At 37.8% G+C, this 22,648-nt stretch overlaps 1 protein-coding gene across 4 annotated transcripts in view; it reads right to left on the bottom strand.

Moving 5' to 3' along the window:
- The window catches only part of LOC117408387 (leucine-rich repeat and immunoglobulin-like domain-containing nogo receptor-interacting protein 2), a 465,904-nt gene that overhangs the window by 282,195 nt on the left and 161,061 nt on the right, over positions 1-22,648 (bottom strand). For 2 of the 4 annotated variants that reach the window (XM_059003230.1, XM_059003225.1), the window contains exon 3: positions 20,213-20,362. The exons of the other annotated variants lie outside the window; for them this stretch is intronic. The gene's annotated coding sequence lies outside the window, so the exon portion shown is untranslated. The remainder of the gene's footprint in view (positions 1-20,212; positions 20,363-22,648) is intronic. 4 annotated transcript variants of the gene reach the window in all.

The raw sequence follows: 22,648 nt of genomic DNA, 5'->3' as shown, positions 1-22,648 counted from the left end.
CAGACACTGTTGGTATTGCCTCACCATTAATGAAGAATGTTTTATCTACTACTTTGCCTTTAATTATAGAGATGCTCCTTGATTTAGTGGGCTTGAATTGCATTCGTGCCCATTCAATGTTATTGGTTAATTTGCCCAATAATCGATTAGTGCAGGCTACTGTTGTAGTCATGGTTGTCATGTCATCCATGTATGCACGAATTGGTGGTAGTCGCATTCCAGAAGCCAAGCGCTCTCCTCCTACTACCCATTTTGATGCCCTAATGATTACTTCCATTGCCATGGTAAAAGCCAGTGGAGAAATGGTGCATCCTGCCATTATTCCAACCTCTAGGCATTGCCATGTAGTGCTGAATTCTGAAGTTGAAAAACTGAATTGCAAATCTCCAAAATAGGCTTTCACTAAATTTGTTATTGTCATCGGTACACTGAAAAAATCAAATGCTGCCCAAAGTAGTTCATGTGGCACTGAACCATATGCATTAGCCAAATCCAGGAATGTCACATGGAGCTCCTTCCTCTCCTTTTTAGCTGATTGAATTTGTTGCCAGATCACATTGATGTGTTCTAAGCAACCTGGGAAACCTGGGATGCCTGCTTTTTGTATTGAAGTGTCAATGAAGCAGTTCTTTAATAGGTAAGCTGACAATCTCTGAGCAATAATGCTGAAGAAAATCTTGCCTTCTACGTTTAATAGGGAAATGGGACGAAACTGACTGATGCTTGTAGAATCTTTTTCTTTAGGTATAAAGACTCCACCTGCTCGGCGCCATGCTCTTGGTACAACCTGTTTTTCCCATGCCACTTTCATCAATTTCCACAGAATTCGTAGAACTCCTGAAGCACTCTTGTACACTCTGTACGGAACTCCATTAGGCCCTGGAGATGATGAAGCCCTTGCTTTTTTCACAGCTTGCTCTATTTCTTTCCACTTAGGTGCACAGTCCTCCATTTGGTATTCTGGTGGATTGATAGGTGGGATGTCTGACGGAATTGACATAGGCTCCTGCCTTTTTGAATCTGTATGTGTTTCCTCCAAATATCTCTCCAGCTCAACCTTAGATGCTTTTAGTGTGCCATTCTTCTCACTGGTGAATAACTTCTTTACAAATTTGAATGGGTCTTTATAAAAGTTAGCTCTCGCACGCTCCTTCTTTTTGTAGCGTTTCCGTAGGCGCTCAGCTCTGCGCAATGTTGCAAGCTTATCTTTTATGACCCTTTGTAAGAGATTGAGTCCCTCCTTCTGACTTTGTTCTGCTCTTCTCCATTGGTTCCTCAGCTGTCTCCTTTCTCTAACTAAGCGTTCAATCTCCTGCTGCCGTCTAGACTTTCCAGGAATAGTTTGTACTTTTTCCTTCCTTTTTTCAACTCCAAACCTCTCACTTCCATATGCGTAGATGATGTCCCCAAATTTATCCAGCTTCTTTTCAACTGTTCCACTTAATCTTTCCAATGCAACGCAGAGATCTGTGTTTACTGTGTCCCATGCAGTTTTCTCACAAGCTCTTGGCCATTTAACTCCAGGCTTGTGCCCGTTGAGGTTCTTTTCTCTCTTATGCTGGTTTGTCTGACCGGGTTCACAAGGATCATTAGGTTCATCACTAACTGTGTCCATGCAAGTCCTCCTCACATCTATGACAGGGGTGCTGATATCCTGCGAACTGTGGTTTGCTTCCTGTCGCTGGATTTCATTCGACTGACTTGACTGACTTCGTAAGAAGTACTGATCAATGCGAGGCCCTTGTCCCTTCTCCCTCAAGCATTTCATTCTCCCTTGATGAATCTTCAAACCCCTGACCGTTGTCGCCTTGCTCCAGCCGCAGACACAAACCTGGAGTTCCATGTCTTTGTTAACTGCAGATCTTGAACTAGTCTTTTGTGAAGTACTCTCCATACTCATATCCGTTTCCGTTCCTAAGTCGTTAACCGTGTTGTCCAACGTTGAGTCATCTTCCGCCCCCGCTCTCGCAGACTCTAGGGGTATTTTTCTCTTTAATTTCTTAGAAGCCTTGGGCGGGTGTCTCCAGCATCCTGTAAACACAGAGCTGGATACTGCCGACAAGGGTAGCTAACCCTTACCAGCCCCAATGGGGTCTCTTTCCTCCTGTCAGCTGTCTCTCCAGGCTGTCACAAGGTCTTTCCCTTGTTGCCAGCTGCACTATTCACAGCAGTCACTGGACGTATCCAGATCTTCATGATTTCCATTACACGAGAGTAGATGTTAAAACTTCATGCTGATTTGAACTCGGCTCTCGCCAAGATAAGCACCAACTGAGACGTAGCTTTACAGTAAACTAATGTGATCCATATGTGTCTCCATCCATTTACGTTTCCTTCCATATGATGATGTAGATATCCTTCTGTCTGGTGTTAATGGCTGAAGTGTAATGCTGGCTCCAGGGATCAGCTTATTTTGCCTCCCTGGCGCATCAGCACACACAACGGCTGCGATGCTGGCTCCGGGGATCAACCAAAGTGCGGCCTCCCCAGCGCATCAGCATGACAACCGTCTGGATTGAGCTAAGTAGGGTACATCTCTGGGGTTTTCAAGTGGGCACCTTCCATCCTCAGTGTTTCGTCGACTAGCCCACGACACCTCAAGAGGGCTCGACGGTGATTCTGGCGTCCCAGCATCACCCCCCTCCGTCCCCCACTCAACTCAGCCCAGCTTACTTACCTGTCCCCAGCCAGAATCTTTCCGTCTCAACCACAGCCAGTTGCTGCTCCTCTCTGCTGCTTCAGATAAGTTCTTCACTGTGCGACGCAGATTTATATTAACCCTTTGCAGTCCATTTATTAAATGCGCGTCAGGCACGCCAGGTCTAATTAATTTTAACACGCGCAGTTTAAAAGTATTTTTTTCCACAGTCAAACGGGTTTAAATGGCCCTGCATATCAACAAAGCACTCACTAGGCATCTCCAGCCCCGCCCCACCCTTTCGTTCGCTACAGCCTTCACCTATGAATGTAAGAAATAAATAATAATAAAAATAATAGTCGTACATACCGATCGATCATCTCCTGATCACTCGTTTTATCACCAAACTCCTCAATAATGCGATCCAAGTCATTATTTTATTACTATAACATCTGAAAAAAGCTCTGCAAATGTCCATGATAGTCTCTGTGCGCTGACGCACTCAGCCAGCTTGTTTACTATGACCGCCCCGTTATCTGATACCAGGGCCATATATGACTATTCATAAGATACGCCTTTTCTTTTTTTTTTTTTTTTCGACTTGTCTCGGCTCCTGTCGCTCCCACTCGGCAATTGAATGGTTTTCTTGGCTTTTTCCGGAGAAAAAACGACTAAAAACCATTTTTTTGCGTTGCTATAATGATGTCGGACCCAGTCCGACAAAGGACCTGAGAGGAATAATTGCAATTATTATTATTATTATTATTATTATTATTATTATTATTATTATTATTATTATTATTATTATTTATTTCTTAGCAGACGCCCTTATCCAGGGCGGCTTACAATCGTAAGCAAATACATTTCAATGTCGGACCCAGTCCAACAATGGACCGCAAAGGGTTAAACGGTAAGCATTAATCAATTATTATTTTATCTCACATGTATTGCATGTATTGCTATAAGGGACTCATGCTATGTTTTAGAAATAAGAAAGTATTTTGTTGAATGTGCTGAAATAGACCATTGGGTACTTTAAGTGACGTGCTCTTGGCCTGCTTGTCGGCCTTGAATACATATATACATGTATTAATGTGTTAACGTTGATATCTGTTAAGACACTGGACTGCACAGTGTGTCTGTCAGCTGGGGATACGACGTAGTCTGTAGCTACTCTATCCAATATTTAACCGTTAATAAACCGAACGAGTACTAATCATACTCCGATTCGTAAAAAACTTTAAATACATGAGTCTGTCAATTTATTGGGTGCTACATTAGTCATCTGGATATATTGCGGGTCAAGAGCGTAATAAAAATACCCCACAAGGAGTAGTACCATCTCTGTCCTCCTAACGTCTCCCCTGAGATAAGAGTGTATACTGAGCTAAATGGAAAGAGTACGTAAAGAAATCTGGACCCTCGGATTTCGTGACATCTTCCCTGCCTAAAAACATGTGCATATGCACGTTTTGTTTAATTTATTTTATTTTTAATTATCCCCTGCACTAGGAAGTAATTGTAAATTAGAACCAGGTGCAGGGTATTTAAGAGGTGCAGTTAGTCTGCATGGGGCTGCTGAGTAGAAGGAAGCAGAAGAGGTGTACTGTTTCCGAGCAGTCAACGATAAAAAGTAAGTGCTGTGTTAAACGTGTGTGGTTTGTTTGTTTGTTTGTTTTGATGACAGGTAAATGGCTTAGCCTTCCTGCGAGCTAGTTAGGGACCTGTCTATGTAATCAGTGCTCCAACACGGAGTTAGGATTTTTTTTGTTTATTTATTTCCTTTTTGTGTTTAAAAATACTGCGTAAGTGCTTAAAAATCAATTTCTGTGTCCTGGGTCTCAATCATAGGGGCAAACAGACGTTCACAAGTGACGGTCGTGTTACAATATATAATTGTTTTCTCTTTTATTCTTGTTCTTTTCTGTCTTCTGTCTTTCTATTCACCTTCAGTTCCTCTCTATCATAGTCTCCTTATCACCGTCTTATTGCCTGGGGTAATTCCTATTGTACAGTGGATCCCCTGTTAAATAGTGTAAAGTACTGTTTCATGACAGGAGAATGACAAGGGTGTAAAAAATGTATAGTGAGTGTGGGTGGGAGGGAATCTGCTGCTTACCCACATTAGGTTGTCTACTATATTTGATACACTTTTTGTTTGTATTTGTTATCATTTTTTTTCTCTGCTGTGTTTTTGTAAAAATGTAAATGCTATAATAATAATAATAATAATAATAATAATAAAAAGTCTGTCGCTTGTGCTGGACAGGCTATGGGTAGCAGGACTCACACTGAAAAGGTCAAAATGCAATTTTGGCCTGTCAAGTGTTACATATCTAGGACATATTTTCTCATCTACTGGAATGTTGCCAGACCCCAAAATAACTGATGCCATTGACAACTGGCCTACACCAAGCAAGATTAAAGAGGTGCAACAGTTCCTTGATATTGCATCTTACTACCGCTGCTATATACCACAATTCAACACAGTGGCAACACCACGAACCAGTTGCTGGAAAAAGGAGCTACCTTCCTGTGGGATGTGCACTGTGAATAGTCATTTAAAGCATTTAAACGTTACCTAACCAATGCTGCAGTCCTGGCTTATCCAGACAAGGAGTTTCAGCTTTTCACTGATGCCAGTCACACCGGCCTGGGGGCCGTACTTCAACAAAGCAACAAGATTAGTGCATACAAAAGCAGAACCTTAACCAGAAGTGAGAAAAACTGTCACAATTCAAAAGGAACGTTTGGCATTGGCATATGCCATGAAGGAGTTACCTTTACCAATATTTTACTGTATTTACAGACCACAAGTCTTTACAATAGCTACAATCACAGAAAATGGAAGGAAAGTTATGCCGGTGGTCTGTGGCAATTCAAGACTTTGACTTCACCATCAAATACAAAAAACGGTATGAAAACATACATGCTGACACGCTGTCCAGGCAACCACAGACCTGTCTACAAGCAGACAGTATTGCAGCACCCATGATGGAATCAGAAATTACATGTGAGCAGTTGCAAACACTCCAGAAGGAGGACCCAGTTCTCCACAAGGTCACACAAGCTGTTAAACACTACAAGAAACCTACAGATTGGAAGCAGTTTTCCTTGCACCGTTATGCCCACTTATGACCACAGCTTAGGATCATTGATGGCATACCACACAGATATTACTGTCTGCACCCAGGGTCCCCAGCCGGCCCAGCAATAGTGATACCGGAGCCGCTCCAAAACAAGCATCGAGCCTATTGCATAGGCATGGCTAAAAACGTTGAACAGTACTGCGTACATGTGAAGCTTGTCAAAGAGCTAAAGACACAATGCTACCCCCCTCTCCATTGGTCAGCATGCCAATTGGCAACCCCTGGGAAATGATAGCAGCTGATATACTATTATACAAGTATTTATTAGTGTTGCAGGACTAGTTCACTAAGTGGCTGGAGGCAATACCTATTCCAGACCAAAAAGCAGTGGTTCTTGACAATATCACTCATGTTTTGCAAGCAGCGATAGGCTATATTGTAAATAAGAAGATTGAAAACTGACAGGTTAACCACTTCTTCATATTGTTGGATAAAAAAAAGTGATATGAATGAAGTTGTTTTTCATAGCCTGGGCATTTGTAGGTACAGTTCATGTCAGCAGCTTTCCTAGGGGGACATGGTTGCACATATGTTGTGCCTAAGTGCTGTCACTCTTTATACTGGCGGATAGATGTATTGACTATTCTGAAGGAGGCGGAAAGCATTGGTGGGAGTTAAATTACCACCACTTTGGTCTTTGGAAAATAGACAGAGATTCTATAGATCATTTTATATTCCGCCAAAAAGAAAGCTTCGGAATAACAAATGAACAAAACTAGCGCATACATTCGCAACATGTTTATTTGCAGCTTTAGAAAACACACAATTGGTGGAAAAAATAGTTGAAATAATGGAGCATAGCACTAGCCTCCAGCGGATCTCTTTTTGAAAATAACCCCCAATTTGTAGAGTCTGGTTTTATACATGTTTGTTTTTAATAATTTCGACGCGTTAGTAGCGCTTAATTTTTACAATTTTTATTTTGTATGCTTAGTCCTGTTTTTCACTGTCAGTTTGTTTGATTATTCTGCTTCTGTCATGTTTATACTTTTTGAAAGGTAAACATTATTCACTCTGAATTGCATTTGCCACTTATTTTTAGAGTAAACTAGGAATTATTATTTGGCAGACACCTTTATCCAAGGCGACTTACAGGTGTTACAATGCAAGATTAATATTTAATATAGTATTTACAGAAAGTGCAAATAATACCATAGATAGATGGTTGATCCAATCCAGAGTGATTAAAAGCAAATATACTTCAATGTACTGACATGCTAAATTATGGTTCAGGTACTCTAACAAAGAATGGGCACCTTAGCTTTTGTAGTGTTTTTCTTTTTTAAGTTACATGTTGATGTAACATTTGTTCTGAAAAATATAATATATGTTTTTAATCACCCTGGGATTTTTACCCAGGAAACCTCAATCTTCTGAACAACCTCAAATCTATTTAAGAATATCAAACAAAAGACCACATTTCAAATCGGGATGTAAAAAATATATTTTAAAATCCTGTATTCCTTCAAATTTAAGACACAGACCACATTTCCCACCCTCAATTTGATGAAAAAATAAAACATCAAATAAAGATGCATTTACAAATAAGAATTATGTATGGTGCAGTCTGCGGCTGTCTGCACAAAGCACTACAGTTATGTGCTGCTTCTCATTTCCAGTTGTGATTACTTACACCTGTTCTCCCTTTTTGTGAACTGTGGTATTGCTTGTCATGTCAAATATGGGGGTCTGATCAGCATTTCTGATTTGTCCAAGATGGTACTGTTTGTTAGATCTGAGCCTAATAACGAAACGCTGAAATTGTGAAAAGCTTCTCTTCTAATTCCTCAGGATGCTAATGCTGCTTCTTTGAAAATGGCTGCCTATATGGATAATTTGAGATCGGACAGTGACATTTGTTAGTTTTTTTTTTCTCGGCAGTAAGTTACTTTGCTGTTTCTGTACTTGGGCAGGCACATCTTTTGTTGGTGATTTTAATACATGCATCACTATACTGTACTCAAATTTAAGACACAGGCCATTTGAGAAGGAATACGATATTCTAGTTCCAGCCATGTTTCAGGTTTCTTATAACCCATTTCAATTACATATTGTTTGTAAAATCTTTTGCTGTATTTATTCTTTACTGCTTTTTTTTGTTTGTTTTTTACATTTAATTTCAGGACCCCCTCCTAACAACCTTTTGTGCAAGACATGCAGTGATTTGAGTATACTAGATTACCACAGCACACGTAATTGATTGTTAATACATACAACAGAATTACAGCTCACAAAGTCTCAGTTCCCTTGCCTTGCTCTCAGAAAGTCTGTCCTTTTTCCTGAACTTTGTCTTTGGGGTAGGGTTGTCGGGAACTGTGTCCGGGTGGCAAGAATTAACAAACCCGGACGCCCTAATGTCCGGTTTTAAGTAAAAACGCATATGAAACACCAACTTTCCTTTAATATTCTTTTACATACCGTATAACGGGACGTTTTGGAGGAATTTATTTTGGTTTTATTAGCGGTTTGCATTGGATCGTCAATAATACTTCCACCAATCAGAGTGTGGCATACAGCGTGCAATCCTACTCTCTGACAGACTGGTGGTATGCACCACAGGTTAAAGAAGCGTGTGCTGGACAAAGGAAAGAATGTGTTGGATGTCAAAGTGAATATGAGAGTGGCAGTGAGTGAAGTTAACTTGCTTACAAAAATTGAAAGCAGACTGAACATTTACATCAATGGATTTAGGAAATCTGGAATTTATGATGCGATCAGAAACTCTGAGGCTGTGTAAACTGCACCTGCTACTGTGATACCTGTAGGACTGTTCTTTTTAGGTTAAGCAGTTTTGTGTGTTTTACAAGGTGTTAATTAAGTAGCAGCCAAAATTGTTTATGCCAGACTTGTTTGCAAGTCTGTAACAATGGTGCAAATTTGCTATGGATTGTTATTGTTGATACGTGTAGATACTACCATTAAGACACCCACCTTGTAGTTATCGTGAAACAATATGTTAAAATAAATTAGTTCTACCATGTATAAAAAAGCTGAGTGTGCTAGTCAATTAATCAGTTTTATATTTAAAGCGTTTCACTTTCGGCTTTATTGTTAAAATAAACTTGTTAGTGAGCCATAGCTAAGTTTTAAAACTGAGAGTTAGCAAATGCCTGTCGTTCAAGTATAATGCAGTTGGTAATCCTTTCCAATTACTGATATCTTAAAATGTAAGGGCCATATAACAACGATAAACATTGTAACTCATTTTTAGAAGGCCTTCTTTGTTCTCCAAATTGCTGCAGTGACAAAATGTGTAGATGCTATAACTATTTACTGTAAATGAGAATGTTTTAGACACGTTTCATTAAGTAAACATGTATTTGAATTAGGGATGCACCAAATCCAGGTTTCGGTTTTGGATTTGGCCCGAATACCTACTTTTTGAGCAGGGTTCGGATTCGGCCAAATACTTAGAATTCTGTGAACCGAATCCTATATAAACCCAGACACACATTCATTTTAATTTGTCCCTCCAATGTGTGCTGTTCATCTTTAAATAAGACACTGTCACAGACGGTTCTGACACGTCCCTTTTGTGCTATAAGGCCTCGGTTGAGAGGGTGTGCGGTTTTTTGATGGACCCAGATTCAGTAAAAATGTGTTTGCCCACTGACGATGGGAATGAGAATGTTGAGATGGGAGCCCAGCTAGCAAGATTTAAATTTTTGCAGGTATCAGGCTTTTAAAGACTGTCACCCACACCTGTGACTCACTGTGAGCAGAAACTGACCCAAGACTGTCGCAGCTACTGGAAGCAGGCTGATCTTTGGGATACAGATTGAACATTTGTAAACTGCAACAAATATTGTAATGACTGTAATGTGTCTTAAAGAATGTACAACCATTAGAAAATATTATTAGCAGATCTGTGTAAGGCCTGTGTGGAGAAGTTCATTGCATTGAAGGTCAGACTGACCTGCTGAAGGTTCCAAACCTCCCTTATCGGGCAAAAGCATCTTTTTTTAATTACTCAGTCACAAAACATTCTGATCCAGCAAGAGCAGAAAGGCAGAATCTCTGGAGCACAGTTAATATGCTAGAAGCAATCAAACTAGGTTTGATTATAGTAAGAAAAAACTAAAGTATTTAAATAAATAAGAAACCTAATATAATAACATTAAGTAAATGTATGATAAACTGTAACTCTAACAGTAAACTTACTGAAGGAATAAAACTAATGTTGTAACCTCATTCTCGCCTGCTTGTAGTACAGCCAGTGCTGAAGATGACTCATTGGTTTTGGCCGATGAAGCGAGGATTTTTTTCTGGTAGTCGGCGATTTAAAAACCAAGATCCTCTCTATAATGAGCGATTTTTGTTAATATTAATGAATGGAAATACCTTTCGGATAAATTAATATCTTGTGCAGCCTTACTCTTTTGTACAGTGGTTAAGAGGTTTACTAGGGGAGTAGACACCCTTTAGCACCCTGTAACATTCATTTCTTTTATAATTGGAGACTCTACTGTTTTAATAAAGCGTACTATAGACATTTTAAAACCATTTCAAGGTATTGTATCTTCAGGTGACACAGGAGGAATACATTGATTATAGCTGAAATGCTGCTAAATAGGGGGGTTTTCTAGAAACATAATTGCTTGGGGATCCTGGAAAAGGTAGCATTTGCTAATAACTGCTATTTTCATTCAGAATTAACAGTGCTATTTATATCCATACCCTAATTACAGTGTCAAAACTGAATGGATTTCTTGCTAAATTAAAAACAAATTATTATGGCAGATTCTTTTCCTAATGGTTTAATCATGGTTTTATATGGGTGTAATAAAAATGTTAAAGCCTACTATTGTACATATATTCATTCACAAGTTGGGTAACATTGGGAGGAAGACGCCTCCATGAGGTAAGATGCTGTGACAGAAAGACAATGATTCTTGGTAGTAAATCTCCCTCCCTCCCTGTGAGGGCGCGAAGTAACGGGAACAGAGTACCCTGGACTGTTTGGCCTGACAATTTATTCCCAGGGTTAAAAGGAAGTAGGTCATCTAGAAAGGGGGCGGAGCTTCGGTGCACTAATGCATTGACCCAGAAGGGAAACTATGTGGCACCATACCGTCATATATGACGGTACAAAAAGGGGATTAAGCAACGTAATCTGTTCCTTTGTTTTGGTTAAAGAGAAAGAACCCGGAAGGACCTGAGGATTGAAAAGGGTATCGTGAGTGTTTGTTTGTTTTGTCACTAATTGTTGTTATTAGTCCGGAGTTGTCGCCAGAGGTCAGCATGAACCCGGACAGCACTCCATTTGTGTCACAAATAAATAATTGTAAAGCACTACAGCACACACCCAGGACTGGTGACCGTGTTTGTGTACCATGTTTGGAACGGGACTATGTATTATTGTTTGGGACTGCAAACCCTTTGTTTTGAACACTGCAATACACATTGCTGTGTATTGCCTGTAATTATTGTTTTGGTCACCAGAACTGGATTACAAATTAAATCTATTTTCTGATTGGATTATCACTGTCTGTCTCTTCCTTGTGCACCATTTCACTCCTACACCTGTACCCAGCTAACCACTTTGCCACAGATGCCTACCCCTATTAATTCATATTCTTAACAATTAATGGTGCCAAATCTCTTGTAAACGCAATCCTTGCATCCTACTGTTCCTTTTCAACCTATATCTAGACCAGAAGCAATGCACACATGGAAGCTTGATCGTGAAAAACGTTTTTGGGTAGGTTTGTATAACTCTTAGGCTTTGAAAATCAGTTGTAGTTGTACATAGTTTCAGCTTGTTCTGGAAAATGTGCTGTGGTGATAGTAAAACCTTATGAGTATAAATCCAACAGGGTTTTTTTTTTTTTAGTAGGCCCAAACATTTGATTGGTATGTATAAGGCAAGCTGCCCCCTACCATATAAGAGACATACCTGGATATTTAAGGATGCCATCGAATCATTAAGGATAGAATGGGTGAATGAATGCATGCATGTATATTATATTTTTTCTTGACATATGTGGATGTCCACTAATGTTGTAACCTCATTCTCGCCTGCTTGTAGTACAGCCAGTGTTGAAGATGACTCATTGGTTTTGGCCGATGAAGCGAGGATTTTTTTCTGGTGGTCAGCGATTTAAAAGCCAAGATCCTCTCTATAATGAGCGATTTTGTTAATATTAACGAATGGAAATACCTTTCGGATAACAGAAGATAGGAGTTTATCTTACAATAATAATTTTCTATATATAGAATTAGAACCAGGCAGGAAGAGATGGGAACGGAAAGCGTAGGACGTGTTAATACGTTAAGTTAGATATTGGTTTGAAATAATGAGTATTGGAAAATGCTTACGATAGTGTTTCATATTAATCAACCCTAAAACTGGCAAAAAGCAAAGGTTGTCTTAAAACCTGCTTTGACTGGATTTTGTATGAACAGAGAAAGGGGTCAGACTTGATTCAGCAAAATAATATTAGCAACTGTTATACTGAAGTAACTTAATTAGAAATACATCTTATAATGCCATTTTAAAGTTAAACTTAGCACGTAGTAAAAGTTTATTATAACATAAGCATGGCGTTGACAATATTGCAAACATATTGTTAAAACACATTTGCGATAATGTTCATTTAATTTAATCAATTTAAGAATTGGTTCAGTTTCTCCAACTAAGCAAAAATTCTTTTAGACATTACAATATCAATTGAACCAAAGAATATACACGTTTAGAATATATAAAGGTTTTACTGCAGTAAGAAACAGAGGTACATATTTATAGGGAAACGGAAGAATTTAAAAGTGAAAGAATTAAATGTTTGTCTGGAAGGGCTTAGACCTTCAAAAAATAAAGCTTAGTCTAGCACCTCAAAGCAGGATTCGGTGTTGGCTCTTAAGCGGGATTTGCCAACCTTGAATGATAACCAACGGAAGGTGCTTCAAGAAAGACAGGAGTATGTATCTCATTATATTATAAGAAAATAATGAGAAAATAATGAAAATTAGGATGTAAGCGTTTTTTGTATTTTCTGAAAAGATACCAGTCCAAGCGTCTCTTGAATCGGTCAAAAAATTACTTCATGCGGTGAATTTGGAAAAGTGCTTACAGTGGAGTTTCATATTAATTAAAACACTAGGCCTGGCAAGTAAACAAGGTGTCTGAAACCTGCTTGTGCAGGCAACTTTTAGAAACGGAGAGAGAGGTCAGGTTTGGTCCAAGCATGGTACAAGTTAATATACAGCTATTATATTTAACATGTTTCACTATAGATTAAATTTAAATGAAAATAACTGGACTTGCCACTGTATGTTTAGTGGTCTTATTCAAAGGCTTATGATAAACCCTTACACTCTTTGTCAGATACTTTGTTAACACATATTTGTATATGAAGTTAAACTGACCCATTGACAACACACTGAAAAGGCAACATAATATGTGGCTAAGAGGGGACATTTTTTTGACCCAGGTTAATATCATTTAAATAGATCTGGTGTTACATATTAAAAAAATCTCTCATATATACACATATACTTGTATTTGGTTGCAAGGACCCTGTGGACTCCATTTCACCTATTTTTTAGGGAAAGGAGGAGTGAAGGATAGTGAACCATGAGCTCACATTCAGTTAATTTTGAAAACAGAGTTGACCTGAATCCTCTAGAAAATATAATTAACTCAAAGATAGGAACTGTCAAGGCAGACTGATAAGCAGATTTAATTGGGACTTGATGTATTCAATGGAGGGAAAAATCCTATAAAAACCTCAGTCAAGTATCGCGTGACTTGCTAACTACAAGTTGTGTGGTCCATGCTCTGAGGATCTCTGAAAAACGGATTGCTGTTTGGTCGTATTCACAAGTCTCTGCCTTTTGAAAACCAGTTATTTTTCAATATATCCTACACTACACTTCCATATACTGGAAGGTAAGCATATATTTTAATCTAATATCTCTTTTTAACTGCATTGTTATAAGGTATAGAAATTATGTTTTAGTCTTAAGAGTGATATATATTGAATGTTCTAGAATTTAGCGGTGGGTGTTTTTAGCTTTATGCATGCATAGACTGAAGGCTAAATATATAATAAACATATTTGTATTACTGTTTTGAACTAGTAATGCTGTTAAACATGTAAAGGCACTGGAAACGCCCAGGTTGCCTGTCAGCTGGGATTTGAAGTAGTCTGTAACTACTCAATCAATTTTTAAGCATTTAATAAACCAAAGGAGTACTGATACTACTCTGATTCATTAAAACTTTAAATTAAATCAGTATGTGTGATTTTCTCAAATTGTTTAAGTCAACTGGATGCGTTGCAAGCCCAGTGCAAACAATCCATTAACAGGAGTCCGAAACATCTTTATGTCCTCCTGTACGTCTCCCCTGAGTTTAAGAGTATGCTCAGAGCATATATATATATATATATATATATATATATATATATATATATATATATATATATAATAAAGAGTATGTGTGGAAATTCTGACAACACGAAACCGGTATTGAACTGTTGTATTTAATAACAAGAACATGTTTGAACTGTCGCAGCTCTCAACTCCCTAAATTACTAGTGGCACACGTACTAAAAATGTCATGCAGCTGCTGAATGCAAACATACCCCTGTATGCAACAGCACAGTTACATCACACTTTTCATGGAGTAGTTATGCAGTAAACCTGTAATATATAGTAATGGCAAACTGTTGTAGACTTTTGTGCTTTGTTGCTTTGTCTGAGACATGTTCTAGAGATCATACTGAGAGAAATAAATAAAAAATCAGTGTTTCTTGTAACTTTACAACTGTCAGATGTGCAAGATGTTGTTGAACAATATGCTTTAGTAAATTACATGTCACATTACTGTAATGTGCCAATACAACTTAAACCAATTGGGAACTACTGTTTTTTATTAAAATATTAATATTTATAAAAACTATTTTGTAGCCTCTTTGATATGTGTTACACACACGTTGATTTAAATGCGCCGTGTGGGTTTTATTTCACATGGAGATTCAGGTCATTCATCACGGTAATTTTTTCCTCATAGCTCTCAGATCAGTTGACATGGGTTGAAACGTCATAAAAGAAAATAGTGGGTTATGGCAAAGATGCAGCTCTGCTTTCTTGTAAAAGGTAAAGTAAACAGTTCTGTATTTTGATGTTTCTGTTTTGGGGGGAGGGGGATAGCAGTAAATTGTGTAAGTTTCAAACTGAAATCTTATTCAGGGTTATATTTCCATTCGGTAATAAAAATACTATGACCTAAAAGCCTCAAAACAATATATTGTGCGTATCCCTTGTTAGTAGCTGGCAGTCTGCTTTTCATTCAACAGTTTCCTTCATTTTTCTTGACAGTTTTTATAGATTTGGTATTTGGACAAATCTTTTGAGATGGATTCGGTATTCTGCAGAATCACAAACTTGGATTCGGTGCATCCCTAATTTTGAATGTTTTTTAAATTAAAAGTAGAAATACAAAACTGTGTTGCATGTTTCTTTGTGAATGTGGTAGTGATAAATCCTAATTCAAAATTTACCAAGTTAGCAAATATGCAAATTTAATATCAACCAAGATGTCCAGTTATACAGTATTTGATTAGTTGCTTTAAAGGATTTCCACTGTCTTATTAGAAGTGTACTGTTTAGCACTTATCTGTACATTCTACTGTATCCCAGTATTTGAATAATGCTTTACATTGCATTGATCTGTGTGTGATTAAATACATAACCTTTACAGTAAAATATGGGTTACTTACAATATATAATGGCAATTAAACCACATATATGCGTGCGTGTATCTATAAACATTGCATATTTAGCGGTAGCCATTAGTTACATTGAAAAACCCGAACCAAATTTGTGTACATTGACTCATTTTGTCTCTTTTTACCAACACACAATCCATAGTGCCGTAGTTGTTAACGTCTATTAATAACGTTTGTTAATATTTATTCTGCTATGATGCAATGGCTGTAAAAAAAAACAAAAAAAAAAAACAGGTGGACAGGATCCTCGCTTCAGAAATTGCATTGATTTGCCACAGCATTACTCATCACCGCGTACTTGTCTCGGGAAAGATTAGCCTCTAACGTACCATAGCTACTATTTTTCTGGCTTGCAAGTTCGATTGCTAGAGATATCAAGAGCACAATACTATGTATACTGCATGATTATTGGTTGTACCGAGATCTGGTGATATTGTATTAATCTGTATTACAGTATACTGCAGTTTTGATAGACCTAGGCTGACTGAGAAATATGTTTGGGTTTGGTCTGTGGAAAAGGTGGCAACCCTACTTTAGGGTCTGTACATTTAAGACCAAATATAGCAAATGGAAGAGCGCAACAGTTTAGATTTAAGGAATTATTCTGTTAGGTACAACCACTTTAAAATTAATATCTTGTGCAACCTTACTCTTTTGTACAGTGGTTAAGAGGTTTACTAGGGGAGTAGACACCCTTTAGCACCCTGTAACATTCATTTTTCTTTTATAATTGGAGACTCTACTGTTTTAAGCGTACTATAGACATTTTAAAACCATTTCAAGGTATTGTATCTTCAAGTGTCACAGGGGGAATACATTGATTATAGCTGAAATGCTGCTAAATAGCGGGGTTTTCTAGAAACATAATTGCTTGGGGATCCTGGAAAAAGTAGCATTTGCTAATAACTGCTATTTTCATTCAGAATTAACAGTGCTATTTATATCCATACCCTAATTACAGTGTCAAAACTGAATGAATTTCTTGCTAAATTAAAAACAAATTATTATGGCAGATTCTTTTCCTAATGGTTTAATCATGGTTTTATATGGGTGTAATAAAAATGTTAAAGCCTACTATTGTACATATATTCATTCACAAGTTGGGTAACATTGGGAGGAAGACGCCTCCATGAGGTAAGATGCTGTGACAGAAAGACAATGATTCTTGGTAGTAAATCTCCCTCCCTCCCTGTGAGGGCGCGAAGTAACGGGAACAGAGATTACAAATTCAATCTATTTTCTGATTGGATTATCACTGTCTGTCTCTTCCTTTGTGCACCATTTCACTCCTACACCTGTACCCAGCTAACCACTTTGCCACAGATGCCTACCCCTATTAATTCATATTCTTAACACTTAATGGTGCCAAATCTCTTGTAAACGCAATCCTCGCATCCTACTGTTCCTTTTCAACCTATATCTAGACCAGAAGCAATGCACACATGGAAGCTTGATCGTCAAAAACGTTTTTGGGTAGGTTTTTGAAATAAAACAGGCTTTGAAAATCAGTTGTAGTTGTACATAGTTTCAGCTTGTTCTGGAAAATGTGCTGTGGTGATAGTAAAACCTTATGAGTATAAATCCAACAGGGGTTTTTTTAGTAGGCCCAAACATTTGATTGGTATGTATAAGGCAAGCTGCCCCCTACCATATGAGACAGACCTGGATATTTATGGATGCCATCGAATCATTGATTAAGGATAGATGGGTGGATGAATGCATGCATGGGTGATGGGCTATATGCATGCATGTATATTATATTTTTTCTTGACATATGTGGATGTCCACTCAAAGTGTACACTCAAAATGATATAATCTAGAAGAAACAACAAAAGAAACTTAAAAGAAAGGAAAACAAAAACAAACCAGTGTCAAAACAACAGCTGACAGGGTACATGATGCTGCTAAATGCTTATATTGCACACAAGTATATTTTGTCAGTGGTGGGGAATGGATCCAGTGGGGAATGGATCCAGTGTGAAACATTTCATAGATGGGCACATGTGGACTGTGCTGCTGTCTCTGGTGATGATTTCATATGTGAATTGTGAAAAGTGAGAAGCATTTCATCGCCTACTTGTAAATGACAAGGTTCATTGTAAAACTTAACACTAATTCCTAAATGCTTAAAATGTTAATGTTTTGAGAACATGTGATTTAAATACAGTTCATGAGACTTCGGCTGGGACCAAATCAAAACTTTGACAACCCGATAAACACACTTAACAAAAGTGTATTTAATAGTGTTTTCTTTTTTTTTGTAAGTATCTTATCCTACTTATAAAAAGAAAATGCTATTAAGTACAGTTTTGTTAAGTGTGATTAGCGGCTTGTCAAAGTTTTGATTTGGTCCCAGCCTTAGTCTACCACTCTAATTCTTAAATGCTTAAAATGTTTAAGAACATTAGTAATTTAAATAAAGTTCTCTATTTTTCATCCTAGTGTATTTTGTACTTTTACATTTTTACAAAGTTCACCTTATTATTTAGGTTATGTGTATTGGTTTTTATTTTTTATTTTTTTTTGGGTGTGGGGGGTGGTATTTTACCCTGACCCCAGGGGCATCTTCCCCAAAGATAGAGCAAAATGCCCCTTGAGAAATATTTTGATGAATTACAATAGCAATTTATTTTCTTTGAAAAAAATGTATGGCAGTTTGTGGTAGGTTTTGGGAGGAAGTGACGTGACCCAGAAGTGATGGAGACAGGAAGCAAGTGAGGTACAACCTGCGCACCAGCAAGGCAGGGTTTATTAATATTCCATATGGAGAATAATAGTAGGGGTCAAAGACAGGTACAGTATTGCACAAACCAAAATAAGAAACCCCCTTGAATACTAGCAATAGTAATCAAGGGTTGAAAACAGTCCCGCATTACACAGAAACACAAAATCAAAACAAAGCAATCGCGTGGTAGCAACCAGTGTCCTCCCCCTGCTGCCTCAGCTCCCTCCTGAGGCTTCACAAACACAAAGGCACAGAGACAAAAGGTGCTGCGCTGCAGATCCGTCCAGGTATCCAAAGGGGTAGGGAAAGCAAGGGAAAACACACTCACAGCTCGTCAAGGATCTGCAAACACAGGGCTTCAGTTGTGAAAACAAACAAACCAGCACGTCTCTTGCGGGTGTTAATCCAGGACAGGGAACCCAAATGGCAGACCCCCACAGCCTAAATAGGGCCGAGCCCCACCCCTACAATCAGTGCACTGCCCCACCTCAGTCAATCGTCGAGCGCAGCACAGCTGATTGCAATAATGGGGCTCAACCATGAGGTCCTGCCCCAAGTTAAGATGGCCGCCACCACTGTGGCTTCTACCCCAACCATGACTCAGCCTTTCTCCTCTGTCTCGGTCCTTCCTGCACAGCGCTGCCAGTAGTCGGGAGGGTGAATTACAAGAGGGACTCCTTTCACTCCTGTCACACAGTTGTACATTTATTTATGAACTGTACTTTTATACTGTCATTTAAAATTGCATTTATTTTCAGTGCATAAAATGAGATTTCCCTTAAGGGGAGGTGTCTTCGCCCATGTTACCCTATTCTTGAAAAAAGATTAGTTGTGGTATTACATTGCTAATTTGTAGACAGCTGTTGTAGGCTTGTTAAAACATGCCTTTGTACCAGCATCTGGCATTAAATGAGCAGCCATACATTACTGTTTTGGTATCAAACATTTGTTTTTATTTCCTATGGCATGGCATGTGAGTAGCAGAGAGCTGATAATATGGAAACCTGTACATCAGGTAATGCATGACACTGTCACTGAACCATGAATGCATCTTGACTCCACCCTCAGCAAGCCACATACTGTTCAATCCACTTCGTAGCCTAAGACCCCTTCTCAGCTGAAATTTCTGAACGAGTACCAATTATTGACATATGCAGTGTTGTTTCTGAAGAAACAACTAATCCCTGTCTATTAGGCACTCGGCTAAAACCATATATGCATAAGAACATTTTAAAATCCAAACAGCTAGCAGCAGGTATAGAGTTTGTCACACAACAGAACATGGTACACAGTCTGTACTTTACAAGGGAAACTGTGCCCTTGACGACCATAACACAAAGCTCCTGGAACATGAAGTCATTATTATGAGATTAAGAAAGCTGAAAGGGCAGGCACATCACACAGAACATAACTGTTTTACTTTCCCCAATGTATAGTACTGTATGCAACTGAAATCCTTAACTGTTCTAATCCTTAACATATTCTTACATAAACTAAAAAATATCTTTCCTATAAACATTAAAAGTATTACACAATTAAACATTGCAATGAGACTGAAATGATCAGGGTTTCTTTTGTATCTGTAGTCATGAAAAAATGTGATTGAAACAAAATGTAAAGATTTATGAAAGATTACCTTTCTCTGAGAAGTTGCATATCATATGTGTCCTTTAAAGACACTTCATGTGATACCTGTCCAAGTCATTTGTGACATAGACTGCATATCAGTTCCACAAAGCATCCATTTCTAATACAAAATATATATATATTTTTTTGCTGATTCCTTGTCTATACATTTTAAAGATGGAATATTGCAGTACTGTAGTCTTAATCTGTAATTTTGTAAAGAGAAACATATATACCGGTATTTTTTTCTAATGTGCACTCTTAGTTTGACAGTGAGTAGTTTGAACAGACTTATTAATTTGTAGTCAGGGTAGATGAAAGACGGGGAAAATGCATATTGTACCTTATGCCTGGGCTTCTGAACACAGATTTCCATAAAGTTAATGGCAGATGCTTTTCCTAATGGTTTAATCAAAACATATTCAGTTGGTTTTCCTTTAAAATCCACAGTGCCAGCTGATTCATTGCATATTATTCGTCTGCATCAAGAAGCCTGAAATAAAAACAATTCCAAGAATGACCTATTTGCTTGTTGCAAGCCACTGCAATGACAAAACATTATTCCACAACAATAAAATATATATACATACATACCCCCATTTGCAAGAAGCAGATGAGAGCTTGCGCTTGTATAAGCCTCTAACATATGCGAGAAGGACATATCCTAGAGTGTTCAAATATAGCTTGAGCATTTTTCTATTCTAACTGTTCTGTCAAATAATGGTTCATTAAATCCTAATCTCTAAGCACTGTTACTAAAGTGAAGGACCCCTTGCCCAAGGAAATTCATGTTCAATTCTTAAGACACTGTTTCTGTAAAAGCTATTCATACATATAAATGTACATCTTTTTTTAAAATGTTGGTTACTGATTATACAATCAAATTAAGATGCATTGGTGACGTGTAAGGATCGTTTGATTGAAATGATTCCAGAGCATGGTTATATGACCCACTTTAGGAGTTCCTCCCTATGCAATAATCAAACACCAAGAGAAAACATGGATGAAATATATCATTTACAATAAACTGTAGTTATTATACAGTACAATACAGTAAAACATGCAATTAATATAATTTTCTCTAAACCTTTAAAAGAAACATGTGAAGTGTCTAAAACAACACAGCTTCTTTGACCCTCAGAAAACTCCCCAATGCAATAACTGGCAATACCCTGGTATTAATAAGTGCAGCTACAGCGGTGAAACAACGTGAAGAATAGTATCACAGTGCTAACATTATCATATTCTGACATTCCAATACACATCCTATCATACAGCTGTGCTAACATATCAAGACAACTACTGTATATATGTTATAAAGGCCACTATATATGTTTCAAATCCATTGTGCTGCTGTTGCTTGCAATGCTTTCTTCTGATAGGCATCTTCAGGGTAGTACCCCGGGGGAAGTTCAATAAAGGTCTTCTAGCAATTCTCAAGCTAGTACGCATATCTTTGCCGTCTTTTTTCAAGCTAGTATGCATATCTTAGCAGTCTTCTTTCAAGCTAGTATGCATATCTTAGCAGTCTTCTTTCAAGCTAGTATGCATATCTTAGCAGTCTTCTTTCAAGTTAGTATGCACATCTTAGTAGTCTTCTTTCTACCTGTTTCACAAAACAGTATTTCCAGACAAAACAATATCGTTTTGCAGAAATTAGCTCAGCTAGTCTAAATTAATAAAAGATTTTATGAAATTACATTACAATCTACCAGGCTTCTGCCTACAATACTGTCGAAGTAATTTGTAAAGCTGGCCCCGGCCCCTAGTATTATGATAGTGTCCCAATATTAAATTGAACAATATAACAAATATGTATCATATACATTCCTACTGAATTGCTATTTTTCTTGTAGCGGTGTTAGAAAAATTATATTATATGGTGTAGAAAATCCTACACAGTACTAAGTTAATCCACTTGAACAGGATCATCATGAATATGATTTGGTACGCTGCAATCAGGATCTTTTTTCGTCTGATTTAGCAGATGATCCACCTGTGATGATTAACTTCTGGTACGCTGCAATCAGGATTTGAAGGTGTACTAACTTTAGTCCAATCAAGTGGACTAAACCTGTTTAATCCACTAGTTAGACGCATCAAGTGGACTACATTTTGTACGTTGCAATTGACCCAAAGCATTTAAATTAAACAAGTTTTAATTTCTGAAAGAGCCAGGAGATTCAAGTCACACACAGTCAGATTGAGTATAAACAATAACTCACAAGTCATTTTTAAAGTAGCAACATAGACAGAATAACTCAAAATGCAATAATAAGGTACAAAGTAATGAATCTCAATTATCGTACATAAAACAAGAATAAAATCAATAAATAACAAAAATAGGTAGGAGTAGGAGGGCTAGGAGTAGGGTCATAAGCATAAACCCACACACATATGCAAACACCCATTATCAATAGATAAGCAATAGACTCACCCCTTCAACTAAACACCACATGACCATCATGATAGTAAAAGCAGACATAATGAACCATTCTTACCTTTGTCTAAGTTAGTGATCAGCAGATTTGTCAGCTGCACGAAGAGCAGAAAGTGTGGTTTTAACAAACTCTACTGTGCAGAGTAAATTAATGTTTTACTCTAGTCACAGTTAAACAAGCCCTTTATTTTTTGTTGCTTTGTTGGACCTGACTTTATTTAATATAGGCCTATATGATATCTCAGAACCTTCAATCACTATGAATGCTGTACAAAAATGATATGGGTGTAGCTAACCCCAGTCCTTCGCGTTCCACTGGTTCCCACATTTTACTCAATC

The sequence above is a fragment of the Acipenser ruthenus genome, chromosome 2 (genome assembly GCF_902713425.1).
Source record: "Acipenser ruthenus chromosome 2, fAciRut3.2 maternal haplotype, whole genome shotgun sequence".
In the NCBI taxonomy this organism is placed as follows: Eukaryota; Metazoa; Chordata; class Actinopteri; order Acipenseriformes; family Acipenseridae; genus Acipenser; species Acipenser ruthenus.
This window is presented reverse-complemented; position numbering and strand designations above follow the sequence as displayed.